General features: G+C 47.6%; 1 protein-coding gene across 6 annotated transcripts in view; it reads right to left on the bottom strand.

Annotated features, from left to right (window-relative positions):
• The window catches only part of LOC135019383 (progonadoliberin-2), a 179,031-nt gene that overhangs the window by 46,902 nt on the left and 105,452 nt on the right, over positions 1–26,677 (bottom strand). For 4 of the 6 annotated variants that reach the window (XM_063953116.1, XM_063953107.1, XM_063953131.1 and 1 more), the window contains one exon: positions 16,587–16,682. The gene's annotated coding sequence lies outside the window, so the exon portion shown is untranslated. Of the gene's footprint in view, positions 1–525; positions 835–16,586; positions 16,683–26,677 lie in introns of those variants that run through there. The other 2 variants (XM_063953124.1, XM_063953097.1) reach the window with 2 other exon arrangements.

The following is a 26,677-nucleotide window of genomic DNA, read 5'->3' as shown; positions in this document are numbered from 1 at the left end:
GGTGGAGCTAATTATTTCACTTGTGATTCTGTGAGGAGACCTGCAAAACATGCACTGTGTGGGGTCCTGAGGACCGAGTTTGAGAACCTGTGCTATAGAGTATAAGCCTACTTCCTTGGTCCTCTTACCTCTATGGGGGGAATTCAATTAGATTGGAAGAAATCGAATCAGCCGTTGCGGTGGCGTTTCAGTGCCGGCAACAGCAGCCCAATCCGCCAAATGCTGGATTAGCCCAAAATCTTTTGAGCGAGATCCCCCGCCGCCGCCGTAACGCGCAGCAATGTTGTGCGGATTCGCCGGGCAAATCCTCCCGGCACCTAGTTGAAGTAATTGTAAAGTGCAACAGAATATGCTGACGCTATATAAGTAAATGTTAACAAACCGATCATAAATACCGTCTCACATTATATATTGGTTGCACCTTCTGAGCTAGTCTTACAGAGCATGCAGCAGCCAGGTGCAAAGTGGCCGAGGAGTTGCAGAAAAGTCTGTGAGCAATTAGGAGAAATATAGGACGGAACGTACCTTGCAGATGTCTGGTTAGATCCACAAGACTTGACTGATAAGTGAGCACTTGCCCTGGGTATTTATACGTTCCGTCCGCCTGGATGGGGACGATGTTGCTGGGACTGCCTGCTGCTGACGTCTGGGGTCGGCTCTTTGATTAGAGAGAGGTTCAGCTGTAAGTCACAACACATGCCATCACGTTGCTCGGAGTGGTCTCTCGGGCACTCACTGGTGCTGCTGCAGATCAGCTTATATCTGAATTAATGTGTGTGTGTGTGTGTGTGTGTGTGTGTGTGTGTGTGTGTGTGTGTGTGTGTGTGTGTGTGTGTGTGTGTGTGTGTGTGGTTTCAGCTGCAATCTGCTGTGCTCGGGATATGAATCTGGGACCAGTAAAACCAGATGTATCTTTGAATGAGTCCCAGATAGAGGATACTATGTCAATATTTACTTTTTGCCTGAAAGGGAATATCCCTGCCCAGCCTCACGGCGTAGTGACACTCCGCTGTGTGGGTCTCTGGGCATCTTTGGTACTGTGTGGGCTAGGGATGGCTGGAGAGGGAGACCTGTATTTATGTATTGCCATTGTTAGTGCTGGAAGCTGCATTTGTGATAACGCAGGGCTGCGATGGAAACAATAAGATTTATTTTTATTTTTAATATGTCACTATTTCAGTACGGTACTTGTAGAACTACTGGCACCGTCATGGTCAAACATCCGGGACACATGGGGACCTTTAATATCACACAACACTGTTAGAAGAAAATACAAATCTTGAAAAATACTTTTTTTTAATTATATAATCTATTAATCTACTCACTAAAATAAGTGCTGTGATCCTCTTCTTTCTTCTGTTTTTTTTTAAACCGCGAGGAATAATACATACTATATATATATATATATATATATGTGTGTATAGCTTTTCTACCGGGAGTTTCTGATTTTCACGGTTGTAATTATAAATGAGTGTTAATAATTTGGTAAATCTATAGAGATGTAAATGTGAGACGTCTTAATGTAAGTATATATTAATCCATGGTTCTTGGCGTTACCCGAGGAGCACCCGTAGCAGATACGCTAAACAGTGACAGGGCCATTTTTGTAGTTTATTAAATTATACACACTGGAGGTACAATCCAAATTTTGATCCGATTGTCAGTTCGGGCGTTATCGTTCCCGCAATGCAAGCCACGCATCGGTAATGACGTCATTACATCATATGTCATCATTACGTCATATGTCAACCCCCTGTTCATCCCCTTAGGGGAGGTTTATAAAATTCTAATTAGGTAGTTTTCCTATTTCCCACCTGCAGTATACCTACATCAAATTTCAGCACCACGGAGAGCATAACAAGCGCCCAGGAGAGCATAACAAGCGTCAAGGAGAGCAATGTCCAGGAGAGCATAACAAGTGTCCAGGAGAGCATAACAAGCGTCCAGGAGAGCATAACAAGCGTCCAGGAGAGCATAACAAGTGTCCAGGAGAGAATAACAAGCGTCCAGGAAAGCATAACAAGGGCCCAGGAGAGCATAACAAGTGTCCAGGAGAGCATAACAAGTGTCCAGGAGAGCATAACAAGTACCCAGAAGAACATAACAAGCACCCAGGAGAGCATAACAAGCGCCCGGGAGAGCGTAACAAGTGCCCAGGAGAGCATAACAAATGCCCAGGAGAGCATAACAAGCGCCCAGGAGAGCATAACAAGTGCCCAGGAGAGCATAACAAGTGCCCAGGAGAGCAAAAGAAGCATCCAGGAGAGCAAAACAAGCGCCCAGGAGAGCATAACAAGCGCCCAGGAGAGCATAACAAGCACCAATGAGTGCATAAAAAGCGCCCAGGAGAGCATAACAAGCGCCCAGGAGAGCATAACAAGCACCCAGGAGAGCATAACAAGGATCGAGGAGAGCATAACAAGCGTCCAGGAGAGCATAACAAGCGCCCAGAAGAGCATAACAAGTGTCCAGGAGAGCAAATCAAGCGTCCAGGAGAGCATAACAAGTGTCCAGGAGAGCATAACAAGCGTCCAGGAGAGCATAACAAGTGTCCAGGAGAGCATAACAAGTGTCCAGGAGAGAATAACAAGCGTCCAGGAAAGCATAACAAGGGCCCAGGAGAGCATAACAAGTACCCAGGAGAGCATAACAAGTGTCCAGGAGAGCATAACAAGTACCCAGAAGAACATAACAAGCACCCAGGAGAGCATAACAAGCGCCCGGGAGAGCATAGCAAGTGCCCAGGAGAGCATAACCCAGGAGAGCATAACAAATGCCCAGGAGAGCATAACAAGCGCCCAGGAGAGCATAACAAGTGCCCAGGAGAGCATAACAAGTGCCCAGGAGAGCATAACAAGCATCCAGGAGAGCAAAACAAGCGCCCAGGAGAGCATAACAAGCGCCCAGGAGAGCATAACAAGCACCAATGAGTGCATAACAAGGATCGAGGAGAGCATAACAAGTGCCCAGGAGAGCATAACAAGCGCCCAGGAGAGCATAACAAGCACCCAGGAGAGCATAACAAGGATCGAGGAGAGCATAACAAGTGCCCAGGAGAGCATAACAAGCGCCCAGGAGAGTATAACAAGCGTCCAGGTGAGTATAACAAGTGCCCAGGAGAGCATAACAAGGGCCCAGGAGAGCATAACAAACACCCAGGAGAGCATAACAAGCATCCAGGAGAGCATAACAAGTGCCCAGGAGAGCATAACAAGCACCCAGGGGAGCATAACAAGCACCAAGGAAAGCATAACAAGTGCCCAGGAGAGCATAACAAGCACCCAGGAGAGCATAAGAAGTGCCCAGGAGAGTATAACAAGTGCCAAGGAGAGCATAACAAGCACCAAGGAGAGCATAACAAGCACCCAGGAGAGTATAACCAGTGCCCAGGAGACCATAACAAGGGCCCAGGAGAGTATAACCAGTGCAAAGGAGAGCATAACAAGCACCAAGGAGAGCATAACAAGCGCCCAGGAGAGCATAACAAGCGTCAAGGAGAGCAATGTCCAGGAGAGCATAACAAGTTTACAGGAGAGCATATCAAGTGTCCAGAAGAGCATAACAAGTGTCCAGGAGAGCATAACAAGCGTCCAGGAGAGCATAACAAGTGTCCAGGAGAGAATAACAAGGTCCCAGGAGAGCATAACAAGTACCCAGGAGAGCATAACAAGTACCCAGGAGAGCATAACAAGTACCCAGAAGAACATAAATAGTACCCAGAAGAACATAACAAGCACCCAGGAGAGCATAACAAGTGCCCAGGAGAGCATAACAAGTGCCCAGGAGAGCATAACAAATACCCAGGAGAGCATAACAAGCGTCCAGGAGAGCATAACAAGTGCCCAGGAGAGCATAACAAGTGCCCAGGAGAGCATAACAAGCATCCAGGAGAGCATAACAAACACCCAGGAGAGCATAACAAGTGCCCAGGAGAGCATAACAAGGGCCCAGGAGAGCATAACAAACACCCAGGAGAGCATAACAAGCATCCAGGAGAGCATACAAGTGCCCAGGAGAGCATAACAAGCACCCAGGGGAGCATAACAAGCACCAAGGAAAGCATAACAAGTGCCCAGGAGAGCATAACAAGCACCCAGGAGAGCATAACAAGCACCAAGGAAAGCATAACAAGCGCCCAGGAGAGCATAACAAGCACCCAGGAGAGCATAAGAAGTGCCCAGGAGAGTATAACAAGTGCCAAGGAGAGCATAACAAGCACCAAGGAGAGCATAACAAGCACCCAGGAGAGTATAACCAGTGCCCAGGAGACCATAACAGGGCCCAGGAGAGCATAACCAGTGCCAAGGAGAGCATAACAAGCACCAAGGAGAGCATAACAAGCACCCAGGAGAGCATAAAAAGCGCCCAGGAGCATATAACCAGTGCCCAGGAGGGCATAACAAGGGCCCAGGAGAGTATAACAAGTGCCAAGGATAGCATAACAAGCACCAAGGAGAGCATAGGCAGCGCCCAGGAGAGCATAACAAGCACCCAGGAGAGCATAACAAGCACCAAGGAGAGCATAACAAGCACCCAGGAGAGCATAACAAGCGCCCAGGAGAATATAACCAGTGCCCAGGAGGGCATAACAAGCGTCCAGGTGAGTATAACAAGTGTCCAGGAGAGCATAACAAGTACCCAGGAGAGCATAACAAGCATCCAGGAGAGCATAACAAGTGCCCAGGAGAGCATAACAAGCACCAAGGAAAGCATAACAAGCGCCCATGAAAGCATAACAAGCACCCAGGAGAGCATAACAAGCACCAAGGAAAGCATAACTAGCACCCAGGGGAGCATAACAAGCGCCCAGGAGAGTATAGCAAGTGCCCAGGAGAGTATAACAAGTGCCAAGGAGAGCATAACAAGCACCAAGGAGAGCATAACAAGCACCCAGGAGAGTATAACCAGTGCCAAGGAGAGCATAACAAGCACCAAGGAGAGCATAACAAGCACCCAGGAGAGCATAACTAGCGCCCAGGAGAATATAACCAGTGCCCAGGAGGGCATAACAAGGGCCCAGGAGAGTATAACAAGTGCCAAGGAGAGCATAAAAAGCACCAAGGAGAGCATAGGCAGCGCCCAGGAGAGTATAACAAGTGCCCAGGAGAGCATAACAAGCACCCCTGAGAGCATAACAAGGGCCCAGTAGAGTATAACAAGTGCCAAGGAGAGCATAACAAGCACCAAGGAGAGCATAACATGCACCCAGGAGAGCATAGGCAGTGCCCAGGAGACCATAACAAGCATCCAGGAGAGCATAGGCAGTGCCCAGGAGAGCATAACAAGCATCCAGGTGAGCATAACAAGGGCCCAGGAGAGCATAACAAGCACCAAGGAGAGTATAACAAGCACCCAGGAGAGCATAACAAGCACCAAGGAAAGCATAACAAGCGCCCATGAGAGCATAAGAAGCTCCCAGGAGAGTATAACAAGCGCCAAGGAGAGCATAGGCAGCGCCCAGGAGAGCATAACAAGCGCCCAGGAGAGCATAACAAGCGCCCAGGAGAGCATAACAAGCACCCAGGAGTACATAACAAGCGCCCAGGATAGCATAACAAGCGCCCAGGAGAGCATAACAAGCACCCAGGAGAGTATAACAAGCGTCCAGGTGAGTATAACAAGCGTCCAGGTGAGTATAACAAGTGCCCAGGAGAGCATAACAAGGGCCCAGGAGAGCATAACAAGCACCCAGGAGAGCATAACAAGCATCCAGGAGAGCATAACAAGTGCCCAGGAGAGCATAACAAGCACCCAGGGGAGCATAAGAAGCACCAAGGAAAGCATAACAAGCGCCCATGTGAGCATAACAAGCACCCAGGAGAGCATAACAAGCACCAAGGAAAGCATAACAAGCGCCCAGGAGAGCATAACAAGCGCCCAGTAGAGTATAACAAGTGCCCAGGAGAGTATAACAAGTGCCAAGGAGAGCATAACAAGCACCAAGGAGAGCATAACAAGCACCCAGGAGAGCATAACAAGCACCCAGGAGAGTATAACCAGTGCCCAGGAGACCATAACAAGGGCCCAGGAGAGTATAACCAGTGCCAAGGAGAGCATAACAAGCACCAAGGAGAGCATAGGCAGCGCCCAGGAGAGCATAACAAGCGCCCAGGAGAGCATAACAAGCACCAAGGAAAGCATAACAAGCGCCCATGAGAGCATAACAAGCACCAAGGAGAGCATAACAAGCACCCAGGAGAGCATAACAAGCGCCCAGGAGAATATAACCAGTGCCCAGGAGGGCATAACAAGGGCCCAGGAGAGCATAACAAGCACCAAGGAGAGCATAACAAGCACCAAGGAAAGCATAACAAGCGCCCAGGAGAGCATAACAAGCACCCAGGAGAGCATAAGAAGTGCACAGGAGAGTATAACAAGTGCCAAGGAGAGCATAACAAGCACCAAGGAGAGCATAACATGCACCCAGGAGAGCATAGGCAGTGCCCAGGAGACCATAACAAGCATCCAGGAGAGCATAGGCAGTGCCCAGGAGAGCATAACAAGCATCCAGGTGAACATAACAAGGGCCCAGGAGAGCATAACAAGCACCAAGGAGAGTATAACAAGCACCCAGGAGAGCATAACAAGCACCAAGGAAAGCATAACAAGCGCCCATGAGAGCATAAGAAGCTCCCAGGAGAGTATAACAAGCGCCAAGGAGAGCATAACAAGCACCAAGGAGAGCATAGGCAGCGCCCAGGAGAGCATAACAAGCGCCCAGGAGAGCATAACAAGCGCCCAGGAGAGCATAACAAGCACCCAGGAGTACAGAACAAGCGCCCAGGATAGCATAACAAGCGCCCAGGAGAGCATAACAAGCACCCAGGAGAGTATAACAAGCGTCCAGGTGAGTATAACAAGTGCCCAGGAGAGCATAACAAGGGCCCAGGAGAGCATAACAAGCACCCAGGAGAGCATAACAAGCACCCAGGAGAGCATAACAAGTGCCCAGGAGAGCATAACAAGCACCCAGGGGAGCATAACAAGCACCAAGGAAAGCATAACAAGCGCCCATGAGAGCATAACAAGCACCCAGGAGAGCATAACAAGCACCAAGGAAAGCATAACAAGCGCCCAGGAGAGCATAACAAGCGCCCAGTAGAGTATAACAAGTGCCCAGGAGAGTATAACAAGTGCCAAGGAGAGCATAACAAGCACCAAGGAGAGCATAACAAGCACCCAGGAGAGTATAACCAGTGCCAAGGAGAGCATAACAAGCACCAAGGAGAGCATAGGCAGCGCCCAGGAGAGCATAACAAGCGCCCAGGAAAGCATAACAAGCACCCAGGAGAGCATAACAAGCGCCCAGGAGAATATAACCAGTGCCCAGGAGGGCATAACAAGGGCCCAGGAGAGTATAACAAGTGCCAAGGAGAGCATAACAAGCACCAAGGAGAGCATAGGCAGCGCCCAGGAGAGCATAACAAGCGCCCAGGAGAGCATAACAAGCACCCAGGAGAGCATAACAAGCACCCAGGAGAGTATAACAAGCGTCCAGGTGAGTATAACAAGTGCCCAGGAGAGCATAACAAGGGCCCAGGAGAGCATAACAAGCACCCAGGAGAGCATAACAAGCATCCAGGAGAGCATAACAAGCACCCAGGGGAGCATAACAAGCACCAAGGAAAGCATAACAAGCGCCCATGAGAGCATAACAAGCACCCAGGAGAGCATAACAAGCACCAAGGAAAGCATAACAAGCGCCCATGAGAGCATAACAAGCACCAAAGAGAGCATAACAAGCACCCAGGAGAGCATAACAAGCGCCCAGAAGAATATAACCAGTGCCCAGGAGGGCATAACAAGGGCCCAGGAGAGCATAACAAGCACCAAGGAGAGCATAGGCAGCGCCCAGGAGAGCATAACAAGCGCCCAGGATAGCATAACAAGCACCCAGGAGAGTATAACAAGCGTCCAGGTGAGTAAAACAAGCACCAAGGAAAGCATAACAAGCGCCCAGGAGAGCATAACAAGCGCCCAGGAGAGTATAACAAGCGTCCAGGTGAGTATAACAAGCACCAAGGAAAGCATAACAAGCACCCAGGAGAGCATAACAAGCACCCAGGAGAGCATAACAAGCACCAAGGAAAGCATAACAAGCACCCAGGAGAGCATAACAAGCACCAAGGAAAGCATAACAAGCGCCCAGGAGAGTATAACAAGTGCCCAGGAGAGCATAACAAGCACCCAGGAGAGTATAACCAGTGCCCAGGAGGGCATAACAAGGGCCCAGGAGAGTATAACAAGTGCCAAGGAGAGCATAACAAGTGCCCAGGAGAGTATAACCAGTGCCCAGGAGACTATAACACGGGCCCAGGAGAGTATAACCAGTGCCAAGGAGAGCATAACAAGCACCAAGGAGAGCATAACACGGGCCCAGGAGAGTATAACCAGTGCCAAGGAGAGCATAACAAGCACCAAGGAGAGCATAACAAGTGCCCAGGAGAGTATAACACGGGCCCAGGAGAGTATAACCAGTGCCAAGGAGAGCATAACAAGCACCAAGGAGAGCATAACAAGGGCCCAGGAGAGTATAACCAGTGCCAAGGAGAGCATAACAAGCACCAAGGAGAGAATAACAAGCACCCAGGAGAGCATAACAAGTGCCCAGGAGAATATAACCAGTGCCCAGGAGGGCATAACAAGGGCCCAGGAGAGTATAACAAGTGCCAAGGAGAGCATAACAAGCACCAAGGAGAGCATAGGCAGCGCCCAGGAGAGCATAACAAGTGCCCAGGATAGCATAACAAGCGCCCCGGGGAGCATAACAAGGGCCCAGTAGAGTATAACAAGTGCCAAGGAGAGCATAACATGCACCCAGGAGAGCATAAGCAGTGCCCAGGAGAGCATAACAAGCATCCAGTAGAGCATAACAAGGGCCCAGGAGAGCATAACAAGCGCCCATGAGAGCATAACAAGCACCCAGGAGAGCATAACAAGCACCAAGGAAAGCAGAAAAAGCACCCAGAAGAGCATAAGAAGCGCCCAGGAGAGTATAACAAGCGCCAAGGAGAGCATAACAAGCAACAAGGAGAGCATAGGCAGCGTCCAGGAGAGCAAAACAAGCGCCCAGAAGAGCATAACAAGTTTCCAGGAGAGCATAACAAGCGTCCAGGAGAGCATAACAAGTGTCCAGGAGAGTATAACAAGTGTCCAGGAGAGCATAACAAGCGCCCAGAAGAGCATAACAAGTGTCCAGGAGAGCATAACAAGCGTCCAGGAGAGTATAACAAGTGTCCAGGAGAGCATAACAAGTGTCCAGGAGAGCATAACAAGCACCCAGGAAAGCATAACAAGGGCCCAGGAGAGCATAACAAGTACCCAGGAGAGCATAACAAGTACCCAGAAGAACATAACAAGCACCCAGGAGAGCATAACAAGTGCCCAGGACAGTATAACAAATGCCCAGGAGAGCATAACAAGCGCCCAGGAGAGCATAACAAGTGCCCAGGAGAGCATAACAAGCATCCAGGTGAGTATAACAAGTGCCCAGGAGAGCAAAACAAGCGCCCAGGAGAGCATAACAAGCACCCAGGAGAGCATAACAAGCACCAAGGAGTGCATAAAAAGCGCCCAGGAGAGCATAACAAGCACCCAGGAGAGCATAACCAGCATCCAGGAGAGCATAGCAAGTGCCCAGGAGAGCATACCAAGCACCCAGGAGAGTATAACAAGCGTCCAGGTGAGTATAACAAGTGCCCAGGAGAGCATAACAAGGGCCCAGGAGAGCATAACAAGCACCCGGGAGAGCATAACAAGCATCCAGGAGAGCATAACAAGTGCCCAGGAGAGCATAACAAGCACCCAGGGGAGCATAACAAGCACCAAGGAAAGCATAACAAGCGCCCATGAGAGCATAACAAGCACCCAGGAGAGCATAACAAGCACCAAGGAAAGCATAACAAGCGCCCAGGAGAGCATAGCAAGCACCCAGGAGAGTATAACAAGTGCCCAGGAGAGTATAACCAGTGCCCAGGAGACTATAACACGGGCCCAGGAGAGTATAACCAGTGCCAAGGAGAGCATAATAAGCACCAAGGAGAGCATAACAAGCGCCCAGGAGAATATAACCAGTGCCCAGGAGGGCATAACAAGGGCCCAGGAGAGTATAACAAGTGCCAAGGAGAGCATAACAAGCACCAAGGAGAGCATAGGCAGCGCCCAGGAGAGCATCGGCAGCGCCCAGGAGAGCATAATAAGTGCCCAGGAGAGCATAACAAGCACCCAGGGGAGCATAACAAGCACCAGGAGAGCATAACAAGCGCCCATTAGAGCATAACAAGCACCCAGGAGAGCATAACAAGCACCAAGGAAAGCATAACAAGCGCCCAGGAGAGCATAACAAGCGCCCAGGAGAGTATAACAAGCGCCCAGGAGAGTATAACAAGCGCCCAGGAGAATATAACCAGTGCCCAGGAGGGCATAACAAGGGCCCAGGAGAGTATAACAAGTGCCAAGGAGAGCATAACAAGCACCAAGGAGAGCATAGGCAGCGCCCAGGAGAGCATAACAAGCGCCCAGGAGAGCATAACAAGCGCCCAGGAGAGCATAACAAGCACCCAGGAGAATATAACCAGTGCCCAGGAGGGCATAACAAGGGCCCAGGAGAGTATAACAAGTGCCAAGGAGAGCATAACAAGCACCAAGGAGAGCATAGGCAGCGCCCAGGAGAGCATCGGCAGCGCCCAGGAGAGCATAACAAGCGCCCAGGAGAGCATAACAAGCACCCAGGAGAGCATAATAAGTGCCCAGGAGAGCATAACAAGCACCCAGGGGAGCATAACAAGCACCAGGAGAGCATAACAAGCGCCCATTAGAGCATAACAAGCACCCAGGAGAGAATAACAAGCACCAAGGAAAGCATAACAAGCGCCCAGGAGAGCATAACAAGCGCCCAGGAGAGTATAACAAGCGCCCAGGAGAGTATAACAAGCGCCCAGGAGAATATAACCAGTGCCCAGGAGGGCATAACAAGGGCCCAGGAGAGTATAACAAGTGCCAAGGAGAGCATAACAAGCACCAAGGAGAGCATAGGCAGCGCCCAGGAGAGCATAACAAGCGCCCAGGAGAGCATAACAAGCGCCCAGGAGAGCATAACAAGCACCCAGGAGAGCATAACAAGCACCCAGGAGAGCATAACAAGCACCCAGGAGAGCATAACAAGTGCCCAGGAGAGCATAACAAGCACCCAGGGGAGCATAACAAGCGCCCATTAGATCATAACAAGCACCCAGGAGAGCATAACAAGCACCAAGGAAAGCATAACAAGCGCCCAGGAGAGCATAACAAGCATCCAGGAGAGTATAACAGGTGCCAAGGAGAGCATAACAAGCACCAAGGAGATTTATGATTAGCAATACGTTCCCTCAAGGTCCTATCTGTTTTGCCCACATCACACATGCCGCACGGACATGTTAAAAGATATATAATAAATTTAGTGGTGCATGTTACCCTGTGTTCTATAGTGTATTTCACCCCACTATGTGGATTGGCAGAAGCATTTACCTGTAGTTAGTGATCGACATGTCACACAATTGAGACAGCGATAGCAACCTTCCTGTAGCGTTAAAGAATGTTGTTCACTCTGTACCGACTGCAGGCCAGTAATATCTATTCTCATTTTACCACGCGTAAAGCAGGGCATAATATTTGTTTCCTTCAAATTCAAATCACCATCACCACTTACTAGATGTTTCACAGATTTAGTAATTTCACCACTCTTCTTGTTATAATTATTAACCCATGGTAGCACCTGTTTTTTAATCAGTCTTGGTTTTTTTGTCAAAATTTCAGCACGCGGACATCCTAATGCTTTATCCTTAGCAATTAATAATTGCCCCAGGTCATAACCTCTAGAAACACATATTTTAATCATCAGGTCAATATGTTCTATTGCTTTATTGGTTTCCTTACAGATCCGTACCGCACGGATAAATTGTGAGTAAGGTAAACCAAACTTCATGGATTTTGGATGAAAACTGCAGGCATGTAATAACGTCACTCTATCTGTCGGTTTACTAAACAATTCAGTGTAGATCTCACCCTGACACAGTGAGACCCAAACATTCAAATAATTAACCCTGACAGCGTCAATGTTATAGGTAAGTTTCACAGGATGATCAGTTAAATTGTGTTTAGCAATTAGTTCCTTAAATTTCAACTCAGTCCCTGACCAAACAACAAAGAGATCATCTATATACGTCACAAACAATCTAATATTGTCAGAAAATTCACAGTTATCGAAAAATATCTCCGGTTCAACCATAAACATAAAAGAATTAGCATACGACGGGGCTACAGGGGACCCCATCGCACATCCAGCAATTTTAAGGTAATATTTACCGTTAAACAAGAAATAGTTACATTATTACATGTCAATACCATTTCAAGCAAGTCAATAAATAAATCGATGTCAGGACCCACATATGCTGGATGAGACAATATCAATCTCCTGACCACTGTCAGTCCCAACTCGTTGGGAATCACAGTATATAGACCTGTGATGTCAATACTGCACAAAAAGTTATCACCCGAAACCGCCCCTAGACTTTCAAGTTTATTAAAAAAACTAGTTGTATCTAGCAAATACCGTGGATGATCCACAATACAGGGTTGCAACATCGCATCCAGCTAAGTAGAAATACACTAGAACAACTCAATACATGCAGCTATAATGGGTCGACCAGGCAGAGAATCCAAATTCTTATGAATCATCGGCAAAGAGTATAACAAGGGGACAGTAGGGTGATCTACTATCAATGCTGTCATTAATTTTTCCGATATTAAACCTATATCTACCGCTGATTTTAATCTCTGTTTTATCCTAGAGGAAAACATAGCCGTAGGATCACAGGCCCTCATTCCGAGTTGTTCGCTCGCAAGCGGATTTTAGCAGATTTGCTCATGCTAAGCCGCCGCCTACTGGGAGTGAATATTAGCATCTTAAAATTGCGAACGATGTATTCGCAATATTGCGATTACACACCTCGTAGCAGTTTCTGAGTAGCTCCAGACTTACTCGGCATCTGCGATCAGTTCAGTCAGTTTCGTTCCTGGTTTGACGTCACAAACACACCCAGCGTTCGCCCAGACACTCCTCCGTTTCTCCGGCCACTCCTGCGTTTTTTCCGGAAACGGTAGCGTTTTTTCCCACACGCCCATAAAACGGCCTGTTTCCGCCCAGTAACACCCATTTCCTGTCAATCACATTACGATCGCCAGACCGATGAAAAAGCCGTGAGTAAAATTACTAAGTGCATAGCAAATTTACTTGGCGCAGTCGCAGTGCGAACATTGCGCATGCGCATTAAGCGGAAAATCGCTGCGATGCGAAGATTTTTACCGAGCGAACAACTCGGAATGAGGGCCACAATCCAGAAGTCTGTAAACCTTATTATCACACAATTGGCGGTCCAACTCACTAATATACGTAGTTAGATCTTGTACAACAATTGCCCCGCCTTTATCGGTGTGGCGGATTACAATATCCGTATAGTTAGACAGATCGTGTAAAGCATCAAATTCCAATTTAGAAAAATTGTTAAACACATCGTTTTTAACCACTTGCCTGGCATGGTCGCATCAAATGTGACCATGCCTGCAAGTGCTTTATCTGACCTGGTCACATAGGATGCGACCAGTCAGATAAACTGTGTTACCAGCGGCAGGTAAGGGAAACTTCCCTCCGCTGCTGCTGTCAGAGGGACCGGAAAGTCCCTCTGCCTCCCTGCCCTCTCCCCCTTGTCTGCCGTGCTGCCGATCATTGCTGATCGTCCAGCATGGCAGGATCTCCCAGTGGCTGCAGACAATAGCAGCCGCTGGTAAGTTTAAATCATCGCCCTCAAGCCACCCCCAGACCCCCCCTGTGTACCTGGCAGCTGTCCGGGCTCTAAAAACTAAAGTCGCGATGGTCACAATGTTCCGATGGTCTCTATGTTCCTGATCGATGTTTTAAAGTTTGACAAAATGTTTTAAAAAAAATAAAAAAATGATATGGTTAAATTCATGTTCTTTACCTAATTCACTCATAAAAAAATGACAATTTCTGAGCTTTTTTGGGGGCAAAAAAATCATCAGTTAAGTGGTTAACACCTGGAGAATTGTCTGATACAATAGAAGCATTACGCATCCGACTGAACGTTTTAATTGCAGCACTGTTAGAATTAGGCTCATAATTAGAACCTCTCAACAACCTACGTAGTTGTGGGGGAATACCATCATCTTTTTGCACAGCAGCCATTGCCTTGGCTCCCTTAAAAAAAATTCATGACGTTTTAATTGACGATTCAAGGTATATTTCTCCACTTCCCATCGTAAGTTATTGAAACGCACTGTAGGCACATATGACAAACCCTTGCTTAAAACATCAATTTCTATATCAAAGGGTGAGAAGATAAATTGATAACTAAGGGGTACATTTACTAAGCAGTGATAAGAGCGGAGAAGTGAGCCAGTGGAGAAGTTGCCCATGGCAACCAATCAGCACTGAAGTAACATCTATAATTTGCATTCTATAAAATGATACAGAGCTGCTCATTGGTTGATGGGGAAATTTCTCCACTGGCTCACTTCTTATCACTGCTTAGTAAATGTACCCCTAAAGGCCCATATAGACGGGCCGATGTGGGAGAGATGTGTGCTGAGCGAACCGCTCAGCACACATCTATTCAGCCGCTCAGCACAGTGCGATGTGTGCTGAGCGTGTGGGGGGAGACGGGGGGGGGGGGGGGGGGGGCGCTCATTTCACCCAGCAGGTGAAATGAGCGACCTGCTAGATTGGCTTGCATGCAGGCCAATCTAGCACCAGCGATAGCGATGCGCGGGGCTGCGCGCTGTAGGGGGTACATACGGAGCGATAATGCTTAAATTCTAAGCAATCTAGTCAGATTGCTTAGAATATCACTCCGTGAGTACCCCCCCTTTAGTCCTTTGTTGGCAAGGAGGTCTCCCCACTCACCCGCGGCCTCTGCCACTTACATTGTCCACCTCTCCTCATCCGCGACCCGACCCATGGTGACCTCTGCGGGTACGTACCCCTAAAGGGGAACCAGTTGCTGTATGTGTCCCTAATACACCCCCAGAGTCACTGTTGCTATTAGAAGCCATTTCCTGAGATGACTCTGATCGCCATAACTGTTTATCATTTCTTTGTCTAAAGGAATGTGGCCGGTCCCGTCTATTACCGCTTGCCCACTGGTATACTCGATTCTGTTCATAGTCATTGGTGACCTTGACTAATTTTTGTCTCTTAAAGTTAATAAGATCCCTTTTACATACTGCAGTCCAATTACCACCAGAATCCTCATCAAACACCACTTTATTCTTTAATTCAAATGCAGTGAGCTTGTCTGGAGTCACCGCTAATTCACGTGCCGACTCCTCTACCACCAGCAAAAGCAGATCAAAGCTACATTTATTGAGGATTGCAATCCAGCGTTTACAAAAAGTAGTGTTTAAACGTCCGATTGTAGGGGAATTCCTAATTCTAAAGCCCCTTGGGATTTTCTTATCCTTGTAGTAATCTCTTAAAGTTATACCATGGTGCAAGTAATCCATCTCCGTTTGTTTCAGTCCTACCAATTCCTTATAAAGGTATTCCACAGGTTGCGCTTCTGTCTCATCCATCCAATGTTGATCAAATAATATGGACTCAGCCTCTGCCTCCCAGAAAGTTAACATAGGTGGTCATTCCGAGTTGTTCACTAGCTGCATTCGTTCGCTGTGCAGCAATGAGGCAAAAAAAGGCACTTCTGCGCATGCATATGTGGCGCAATGCGCATGCGCGACGTACTATTACAACGAACAATGTACTTTCACACAGGGTCTAGCGAAGCTTTTCAGTCGCACTGCTGGCCGCAGAGTGATTGACAGGAAGAGGGCATTTCTGGGTGACAACTGACCGTTTTCAGGGAGTGTTCGAAAAAACGCAGGCGTGCCAGGAAAAACGCAAGCGTGGCTGGGCGAACGCAGGGCGTGTTTGTGACGTCAAAACAGGAACTGAACAGTCTGAAGTCATCGCAAGCACTGAGTAGGTATTGAGCTACTCTGAAACTGCACAAAAAAACGTTGTCACCGCTCTGCGATCCTTTCGTTCGCACTTCTGCTAAGCTAAAATACACTCCCAGTGGGAGGTGGCATAGCGTTTGCACGGCTACTAAAAACTGCTAGCGAGCGATCAACTCGGAATGACCACCATAGTCCCTTGTCTTAACAAGGCTAGATTTACCGTATCAGCCATGTCCGCCGACACCACAGTGTTAAGTTCAGCCATCACAATACTAAAAACAATTACTACTAGCACGTAGTAAGTAAAGCCCAATGATTTCAGCTATGGGTGCTCGCTTATAGAATCACCAGGTCCTGCCAACAGATGATCCACTTACAAACATGCTTGAAGAAGCACTCCAAATCTAGCCACTTCAACTTGCTCCGGTGCCCTCCTAGGTACCCTTTAGTGAAGGTTCAACTACAGCAAATGCGGGCGTCACTCGGATATATCAGAGTCCAACAGCAGGTTAGATATCAACGATTCGAAATGTATTTGTCATCAGGATATACAAACAACAATTAAAATGATCCTTAAATACCTTACATCACCAGGTGTAAATCACAGCACAGCGCGGGATCCGGTCTGACGGCGCCCACATATTGCGTCATCATCGCTTACCCGTAACAATGGTGATCTGAAATAAACAAAACAACATGACGGACATGACGCTAGAAAATCATGAATGTTCAGGTCTCACTGTGTCAGGGTGAGATCTACACTGAATTGTTTAGTAAACCGACAGATAGAGTGACGTTATTACATGCCCGCAGTTTTCATCCATTTTAATTGTTGCTTGTATTGTGGTTTGTAATTTTCTCACCAGCAGGTCTTTGAACCTCTGCAGACTTGTGTCTGCCAGAAAGAGTTTCTCCCACTCTATGTCGTTAAGTGCACATCTAAGCATACTGAAATTAGCCTTCCTAAAGTTAAAAGTTTTGGTGGAACCCCTGTAGCTATGTTTCCTGAAACTGATGTCAAATGTGATCATATAGCAATCACTGTTACCCAAAGTCTCCCCAACTTTAGTGTTTGATATAATGTCCACATTATTAGTAATTACTAGATCCAGGGTAGTTTTACCCCTAGTTGGGTCCTCGACTAATTGAGACAAGTAGTGATCCCTAAACATATTTAAGAACCTGCTGACCCTCGCTTTAGCACATGAATCGTTACTCCAGTTTATATCCGGGTAATTAAAATTCCCAATCACAAGGATGTCCCCCAATCCCGCAGCCATTTTGATTTGCTGCAATAGTTGTTCTTCCTCATGTATGCTAATATCCGGCTGTTTGTAGCACGTGCCTATGACTAGTTTTTTTGCATCAATTCCCCCACTTGAGATTTCTTCCCATAGTGACTCCACATTATCGCCAGTCTCCTCATAGATAACCTTCTTTAGGTATGGTTTAAGTGATGGTTTAACATAAAGACATACACCTCCTCCTCTTTTGTTAGCCCTGTCCCTCCTGAAAAGAGAATACCCCTCCAATTTAGCAACCCAGTCGTGAGAGTCGTCCCACCATGTTTCTGTAATACCTATAATGTCATACTCAGCCTTTGATGCTAACAATTCCAATTCCCCTATTTTACCTGCTAGACTTCTTGCGTTTGCAAGCATACATTTTAGTTTATCGGTTTCTTTATTTGTTTGTTTTCCTAAAGATTTCCCATTCTGGTTAACAAGTGCATCCGTATAGTTACTGAGACAGACTGTCCTTCTCGCTCCCTCTCCAACCCCACCGTACTTAGTATTGCCCACCATACTTTTCTCTTTGGTCAACCCAATGTTCCCGTCTAAATTCACAGCCCTGACATAAGTATTTTCCCTTAAGTCCTGTACAACATTTTCTATAGGCTGTAATGATGACACATAATTATTATTATTATTATTTAATGCTTTAACAATACCTTTCTTAACACCCTTATTAGAACCCATGTAAATACCATTACTGGCTGCACTTTCTCTCCCCCCTTCTCCACCCCCTTTTATCTCACTACCACCATCCCTACTATACTCGCTGCATGACCCATAGTTTCTAGCTAAACCCTCCCCCCAGGCTCCTAGTTTAAAAGCTCCTCCAACCCACTAACCATCCTACCCCCCAGCACCGCTGCCCCTTCCTGATTCAGGTGCAATCCGTCACGAGAAAAAAGATGGCACCTGACTGAGAAGTCCACTCAGTGTTCCAAGAACACAAACCCCTCTTTCCTACACCAGTCTCTGAGCCACACATTTACCTCCCTAATCTCCCTCTGTCTCCCTGGGATAGCGCGTGGCACTGGTAATATTTCAGAGAAAATTACCTGAGATGTCCTTTTTTTTTAGTTTCTGGCCTAAGTCCCTATAATCTTTCTTAAGGACATCACATCTACCACTAACTTTGTAATTAGTGCCAACGTGCACCAAGACCGCCGGGTCTTTCCTAGCCCCTCCTAACAATCTACCCAGTCCGCGATGTGCCATACCCGAGCACCCGGGAGACAACAGACTGTATGGCGATCACGGTCCCGGTAGCAGATTGCCCTATCTGCCTTCCTATTGATAGAATCCCCTACCACCACCATCTGCCTGGGCGCCTCTCTAGCTTTCATCCCATCTGAGCTAGAGGGACCACTCCTCCGGTTGCTAGAGTGAGCAGTCTCCTCCAGTCCTTAGTCTGCCCTGTTCCACTTGTCCACATATCCGTGGTTAAGTGGACAGTGGGTACAACTGCATTTTGTAGGACACTGAGGACAGTTTTTCTGACGTCTCTGTACATTCTCGGTATCGCCTGCCTAGTGAAGTGGAACCTAGATGGGAATTGATACTGGGGACACAGTACCTCAAACAATTCTCTAAGTCCCACTGAACTAATGGTGGATACCGGATGCACATCTAACACCAACATAGCTGTCAAGGCCTCAGTTATCCGCTTTGCAAAAGGATGACTGATGTCATATTTCATCTTCCTCACAAAGGACTGTTGGACAGTCAATTTCTTAGTTGAAGTAGTACAAGTGGTCTTCCAACTTCCCCTCTGGGATGACGATCGATTCCCAGCAGCAACAGCAGTGGCAGCAACAGCAGGCATACCACTCAAGGATCCTCCGGAGGAATCCCGGTTAGGAGAGGACTCCTCAGTCTTGCCAGTGACATGGCCTGCAGGACTACTGACGTTCCTGACTGAGGAGGAAGTTGACGTTGAGGGAGTTGGTGGTGTGGCTTGCAGGAGCTTGGGTACAAGAGGAAGAAGGGATTTAGGTGTCAGTGGACTGCTTACGCTCTTACCCAAAGTTTCACAACTTGACACTGACTTCTGATGAATGTGCTGCAGTGACGTATTAAGGAGTATGTTCCAAGGTGGTTAACGTCTTTACCCCTACTTATTACAGATTGACAGAGGCAACACACAGCTTGACACCTATTGTCCGGATTTGTGGAGAAATAATTCCACACATGTCACTGTTGAAGTACACCAGGATGAGGACATGGGTGTTGCTGGCGCTGAGGAGGAAGTTGTGGTGTCTGCGTCACCTGGTGGACTATGACACAGACTGTCAAGATCCCAACACCGAACAAGCACAAGATTGAGCGGTACTCTCCAAGGGTAGCATACCTCCACAATGCAGTGGCGAGCCTCCCGCTAGCCTGAATGGGTTTCCTGAACTTGGTGGTCTGCGTAGCAAGTGCTGGGGTCAGTAGCTCCAGTAGGTAATAAAAAAGTTGCATGCGACATCCGAAAGTGAACCAACCACTGAGAGTCCTCAGAGGCCTCCACAGTCCCCATAAAAGCTTCTCTGTACCTGCGGTCTCTGGCCCACAATGATCGGTCTCTCATCAGGTTCAGTCTCACATTGGTAGCAATGCTCGCTGATATGAGGCGTCAGTCAGGAACTCTGGGCTACATACTGGTATTCCATCAGCCATGACTGCTGTAATGTTGTGACCAGGCACCACCCCTCCATTTCTTCCCCTATTGTGACCTCATCTTTGTAAGTCTGGAAAAGTCCATTTCTAATGACATCTATAGGGATTTGCAGGGATGTCCCGGGTTCACTGTAAACGGGGCCGTCGGGAAGATCCCGGGTATGAGTGTAGTGTAAACGGGGACATTTCTCGGGTTATGTCCATGAGCATCCCTGGTGATTCCGGGAACACAATCCTGAGTATGTCCCGGGACTGCAAGTCTAAAAGGAGTATCAGTGAGCTGTGGATGTGCTGCTGTCAGTAAGGCGGGGATGTGCTGCTGTCAGTGAGGCGTGGATGTGCTGCTGTCACTGAGGCAGGAATGTGCTGCTGTCAGTGAGGCGGGGATGTGCTGCTGTCAGTGAGGCGGGGATGTGCTGCTGTCAGTGAGGGCGGGATGTGCTGCTGTCAGTGAGGCAGGGATGTGCGGCTGTCAGTGAAGCGGGATGTGCTGCTGTCAGTGAGGCGGGATGTGCTGCTGTCAGTGAGGTATGGATGTGCTGCTGTCAGTGAGGTGGGGATGTGCTGCTGTCAGTGAGATGTGGATGTGCTGCTGTCAGTGAGGTGTGGATGTGCTGCTGTTAGTGAGGTAGGGATGTGCTGCTGTCAGTGAGGTGGGGATGTGCTGCTGTCAGTGAGATGTGGATGTGCTGCTGTCAGTGAGGTGTGGATGTGCTGCTGTCAGTGAGATGTGGATGTGCTGCTGTCAGTGAGGTGTGGATGTGCTGCTGTTAGTGAGGTGTGGATGTGCTGCTGTTAGTGAGGTGTGGATGTGCTGCTGTCAGTGAGGTGGGGATGTGCTGCTGTCAGTGAGGCGGGGATGTGCTGCTGTCAGTGAGGTGGGGATGTGCTGCTGTTAGTGAGGTGTGGATGTGCTGCTGTTAGTGAGGTGTGGATGTGCTGCTGTCAGTGAGGCGGGGATGTGCTGCTGTCAGTGAGGCGGGGATGTGCTGCTGTTAGTGAGGTGTGGATGTGCTGCTGTTAGTGAGGTGTGGATGTGCTGCTGTCAGTGAGGCGGGGATGTGCTGCTGTCAGTGAGGCGGGGATGTGCTGCTGTTAGTGAGGTGTGGATGTGCTGCTGTTAGTGAGGTGGGGATGTGCTGCTGTTAGTGAGGTGTGGATGTGCTGCTGTTAGTGAGGTGTGGATGTGCTGCTGTCAGTGAGGCGGGGATGTGCTGCTGTCAGTGAGGCGGGGATGTGCTGCTGTTAGTGAGGTGTGGATGTGCTGCTGTTAGTGAGGTGTGGATGTGCTGCTGTCAGTGAGGTGGGGATGTGCTGCTGTCAATGAGGCGGGGATGTGCTGCTGTTAGTGAGGTGTGGATGTGCTGCTGTTAGTGAGATGTGGATGTGCTGCTGTCAGTGAGGCGGGGATGTGCTGCTGTTAGTGAGTTGTGGGTGTGCTGCTGTTAGTGAGGTGTGGATGTGCTGCTGTTAGTGAGGTGTGGATGTGCTGCTGTCAGTGAGGTGGGGATGTGCTGCTGTCAATGAGGCGGGGATGTGCTGCTGTTAGTGAGGTGTGGATGTGCTGCTGTTAGTGAGATGTGGATGTGCTGCTGTCAGTGAGGCGGGGATGTGCTGCTGTTAGTGAGTTGTGGGTGTGCTGCTGTTAGTGAGTTGTGGGTGTGCTGCTGTTAGTGAGGTGTGGATGTGCTGCTGTTAGTGAGGTGTGGATGTGCTGCTGTCAGTGAGGCGGGGATGCGCTGCTGTCAGTGAGGTTGAGGTTGTGATGTGCGTACTGAGATGAAGAAAGAGCTGGAAATCTTCAGAAACAGAGGTAACTTGAGCTTGTTCGTAACAGGATTGATGACCTGTATTGCACCTCGTTAGATTGGGAAAAGGCCCAATGTAATGAGGTGCAATACTCGATCTCCAGGCTTGACTAGGAATCACTCATCATTTTCTGTCAGCTAATTCTTTGCTCATGATAGAAGCTTTGAGGAGAAAAGAGAGCGCCCCTTTCTAGATCTTAGCGAACTGACGTAAAGTTCGGTCAGCCACTGGAACCTGAAAAGCAGTAAGTGGCTGAAATTCTGGGACTCTGGGATGAACTCCATAAGTAGCGAAGAAAGGTGTTGTTCCTGAAGATGAGAGATATTGGTTGTTATGGCAGAACACTGCCAAGGAAGCAATTTAGCCCAGTGTCTTGGCAAGAGGAGATGTACAAGTGGAAAAAATATTCTAGATCTTGGTTGACTCTTTCCATCTGGCCATTAGTCTGAGGATGATATGCAGAAGAGATGAAGTCCTGTATGTCCTTTTTCAAAGAGGGTGACCATTAGGATCTGGTGATAAGCTTGGAAGTTTTCTGGATACCTGAACGCCCTCTAAAGCGAGAAGAGTGGGCCCAATGTAGCAATTCATTGCACACAGCAGGCTTGACTAAAGTCTTCCCAGCAGTGGAAACTACTCCAAACACAGAAAATGCCACAGTATCAATAATTGGGTGTTTCTCAGTGGAGATAGTCTTGCTTTCCTGTTCCATACAGTGAGAGAGAGCGTCAGCCTTCTGATTCTGAACCCCTGGATGGAATGACAACTTGAAATTTAAAATGAGAGAAAAAAAGAGCCCACCTGGCTTGGCTTGGGTTCAAACAGTGGGCTGTCTTGAGATAAAGCAAATGTTTGTGATTAGTCATAATGGTAACAGGATTATTAGCGCCCTTCCAATAGATAGCACCATTCTTCCAAAGCCAACTTTATGGTGAGTAACTCCTGATCCCCGATAGAATAGTTACACTTTGCTGGCAGGAATTTACGTGAGAAACCAAAAGGGTGGAGATCACCATCTTGAGAGCACTAGGATAGAACCACTCCAACATCTACGGAGAAAGTATCTACCACCAGAATAAATGGTTGAACAGGAGCAGAGATTAACTTTTTCTTGAGAACCTGGAAAGCCCTCTTGGCCTTGTCTGACCAGTGAGATGGGTTAGCACCCTTCCGAGTGAGATCGGTAACAGGTGCGATGATGGCAGAAAAGTCTCTAATGAACTTGCGGTAGTAATTGGCAAACCCAAGAAAGTGTTGACCTGCCTTAAGAGTTGTTGGAAGTGGCCATTACAGAATTGCTTGAAGCTTTTCGGGATCCATTCTGAGAACTGAACCTTAGATGATATATCCCAGGAAGAGAATTGACTTTACCTCGAAGACACATTTTTCCAATTTGCAGTAAAGTCGATTGACACGAAGACATGTAAGAACCTCCTTAACTTGCCGACAATGGTCCTCCAGATTGTTGGCAAAAATCAGGATGTTAACCAAATATCTGACTACATGCTTGTACATTAAGTCATGGAAAAACTCGTTAACATAGTGCTGCAACATGGCTGGTGCATTGATAAAACCAAAAGCCAAGATGATTCGTACTGACCATCGCGGGTGTTAAAAGTGGTCTTACATGTGTCACCTTCACATACGCAAATTAGGTTGTAAGGGATAATGATTTTTGATGGTAATATCGTTCAAGCCTCTATAGTCAATACAGGGTCATAATCCATTTTTTGCCAAAGAAGAAACCTGCACCAGTGGGGGAAGTAGAGGGTTGGATGAAACCTTTCTCAAGGTTCTCCTAGATATATTCACCCATGGCTTTGGTCTCTTATAGGGAAAGTCGATTGGTTCACTCTCAAGGAGGAGATATTCCAGGAACTAAATCTATTGGGCAATCCCATTCTTGTTGGGTAGGAAAAACGTACGCTTTACTAAATACATCCACGAACTCCACATAGGGATGAGGTGGAGTATCTGGATGAGACAGAACAGTGGAACGGGCTGGAAGAACTTGTTGCAGGCAAGACTTGAAGCAGGAGGATCCCCAAGCAGTGAGTTGAGAGGTTTTCCAATCAATTTGCGTGTTATGCTGACAGCCAGGGCTGGATCATAACTATGGAATGCAATGACCTAGGAAAAACAAGAAACTTAAAAGTTCAGAGTGTAAGGCCCCAATCTTCACACATAGAAGTTGAGTCTGGTGAGTAATAGTACCACCCAGAATAGCACTCCCGTCGACTGCGGTTAGATGCACTGTATTGGACAGTCTCTCAATGTGTAGTGCCCCTTGCTGGGACATGAGTCAAGTAGAGCCGTGACCCTCTTAAATCATTGGGTGACTTGCAGGGAAATTGAGAAGATACAATCAGATTTTTGTGGAGAGGAATTAAGTATTCCTAGCCTTGCCTGTCCCTGCCTAACTAGGAACGGGAATTTCCCAAATGCTTGGGATAGGGGTTGAGTTGGTGGGAAGGAGCAGCACCGTAGAGGCAGAGGTTCTCAAAGCATCGTCTTTGGGGACAGGCGAGAGAGGTTGACTTGCATCGGCTCTTCCTTGGGAGGACAGACCAGGCAGGGTACTGATACCACTTGAACTTTAAAAGGAGTAGATCTTCTACTTTCAGTAGCTCTCTCCCGAAAATGTAGGTCCACCTTTGTGCACAAAGAGATCAATTACTCCTACTTGCCTTGGAGAGCGTGAGTGGCAAGCTCGTCTTTGATCTTCTTGGATAAACCATTCCAGAAAGCTGCATAAAGTGCCTAATCATTCCAGACTGGACCAGGTATTGGCAACAGAACGAAATGCTTGACGGAGGCATAAGATGTCTATGGAGGCAGTTGGCACTCTCCCAGGTTCATCGAAACTCAGAAGAGAGGTTGACACAAAGTATTTGTAGGAAGATAATAATGCATGAGATTTTTCCCAGAGAGGGGATGTCTAATCCAGGGTGGACCCAGGGAGAAGGGAGATAATATATATAATATATATAATCTTGTACGCTCAGTAGGAAAGTTACTGGGTTGAAGTTCGAAGTGGATCTCACATTGGTTTAAAAAAAAACTGCAATTCTTTGGGTTCCCATCAAACTTAATAGGGCTAGGAAGCCAGATTTGAGACACTGTAGATGGTGATGGTGCTGGAGGATTTGGAGAAGGAGTGTGAATAGCTCCAGAGCCACTGCGAGAGGCCTGTATACTATCCAGCCCCATGGACAATTCTTGCAGGAACTGTATAACCTGACCCTGTTCGACCTCCTGATGTTCTAGGTGTTCTGAAAGGTTTTGGACAGGTCCTGCAGGCTGAGCCTGATCCTTGGCTGGATCATTAGACCAGTACAAACTGTCATGCAGCAGGGTTGGGTTTGGCTTGGATAGGCATGTCTGGAGCTGATTCAGATGGTGTGTGAATGAAGCGAGAAGTCTACTCACAGAAGTTGGAACTTTAGCAGTGAGGATAGGAACTGTGGGTAATGATCTTGTGAAGAATTGTTAGTGTTCTATCAGTGGCAAGCCCAAAGGCGGGAGTGACGTAATAACAATAACTTTATTGTACTGGAACTGTGGATCACTGCTTAATAACTGAAACTGGATGATGACTGCATTGGAACCAGATGGAGACTGGACTGGAACCAGTCACCCTGCCAAAGTTACATGTGTTATATACATTTGTCACTATTGGATGATGCATAGGAGCCCTCATAAACTTTTGCCTTGGGGACTACAATATACATATCTAGTTAGGCCCCTGGACCTGCTCATTGTAGTGTGGTATAAAATGGACTGGAGGGCATATAATGTTACATAGTATGAACTGGGGCACTGTAATGTGGCATAATATGAAGGGGAGGCAGCACTGTATAGTATGTCATAATGTGAAGTGGAGGGAAGATACTGTGCTGCATAATGTGTACAGGCAGCCCTACAGTGTGACATAATGTGAATTACAGTAGGGCACTACTAAGAACTAGGGATCTTTTATGGCACATAAAATTAACAACTGCTGTGAAGAGGTGTTTCTCTAGAAGAATTGGGCCCCTTATGAATATTACTATGAGGCCCACAAAGTGGAAGAGGGTGTAGCTTACATAATAGAGGAAGGTCCATGCAGAAGGTTGACATTTACGCAGATATGCATCTGTTGGGAGCGGGCTCAGCAGGGTATGTCATAGGCAAACACAGGGGGGGTTCCGGTTGCCCAGAAACCCCCCTTCTCTTAGCAAGTGCCTCGAATTATGACAATAGCAATGGTATATAATACAAGAGCTGCAACCACATAATGCAGGCTAAGGGACAGAGCAGAGCTGCAGCACATGCCCAGTGGTAGCAGCTTTTTCTACCAAGTTTGCTGTGTGTGTGGATCTGAGTCTTCAGTCGGTGCACTGGACCAGAGAGCAGCTACTAGGAAGAAGAGACAGGAGCCTTACCATGAGGTGGGAGAATGTGTGCTTAGAAAGTGCAATACTGGTTCTATTATGTTTTTATATTCATTTATTATGATATGTTTATCCTCTTCCTGACCACTTATTTATATTATTTAAATTTGATACAGCCTATACTAGAGACCATCTATAGTGTTAAATATAAATACTGTATTCCATTCAGTATCCAGTGTACAAAAAGTCCAATGTGTACATTAATGTCCAGGGTCGTTACTAGGTTCTGCTTCTGCTCCCCCAGACTCCCGCACTTGCTCTAATGTTCCGCAGAGTGGGCGATTGTAGACTTCATTTGGAAAACCCCCTCTAGAAATCCTGCGTTTGCCACTGTATGTGGTCACAGCATTGTACAAAAGGGACATGGTTTGCCTCCCCTGCACTCCCGAACAGGACCCCTGTTTTGTACCCTCTTCTCCATGAAGAAATCTATTCCCTCTCAAATGCGCATTGGAATATTGTTTCAGTGTAGAATATATG

This window comes from Pseudophryne corroboree, chromosome 1 (genome assembly GCF_028390025.1).
Source record: "Pseudophryne corroboree isolate aPseCor3 chromosome 1, aPseCor3.hap2, whole genome shotgun sequence".
NCBI lineage: Eukaryota > Metazoa > Chordata > Amphibia > Anura > Myobatrachidae > Pseudophryne > Pseudophryne corroboree.
This window is presented reverse-complemented; position numbering and strand designations above follow the sequence as displayed.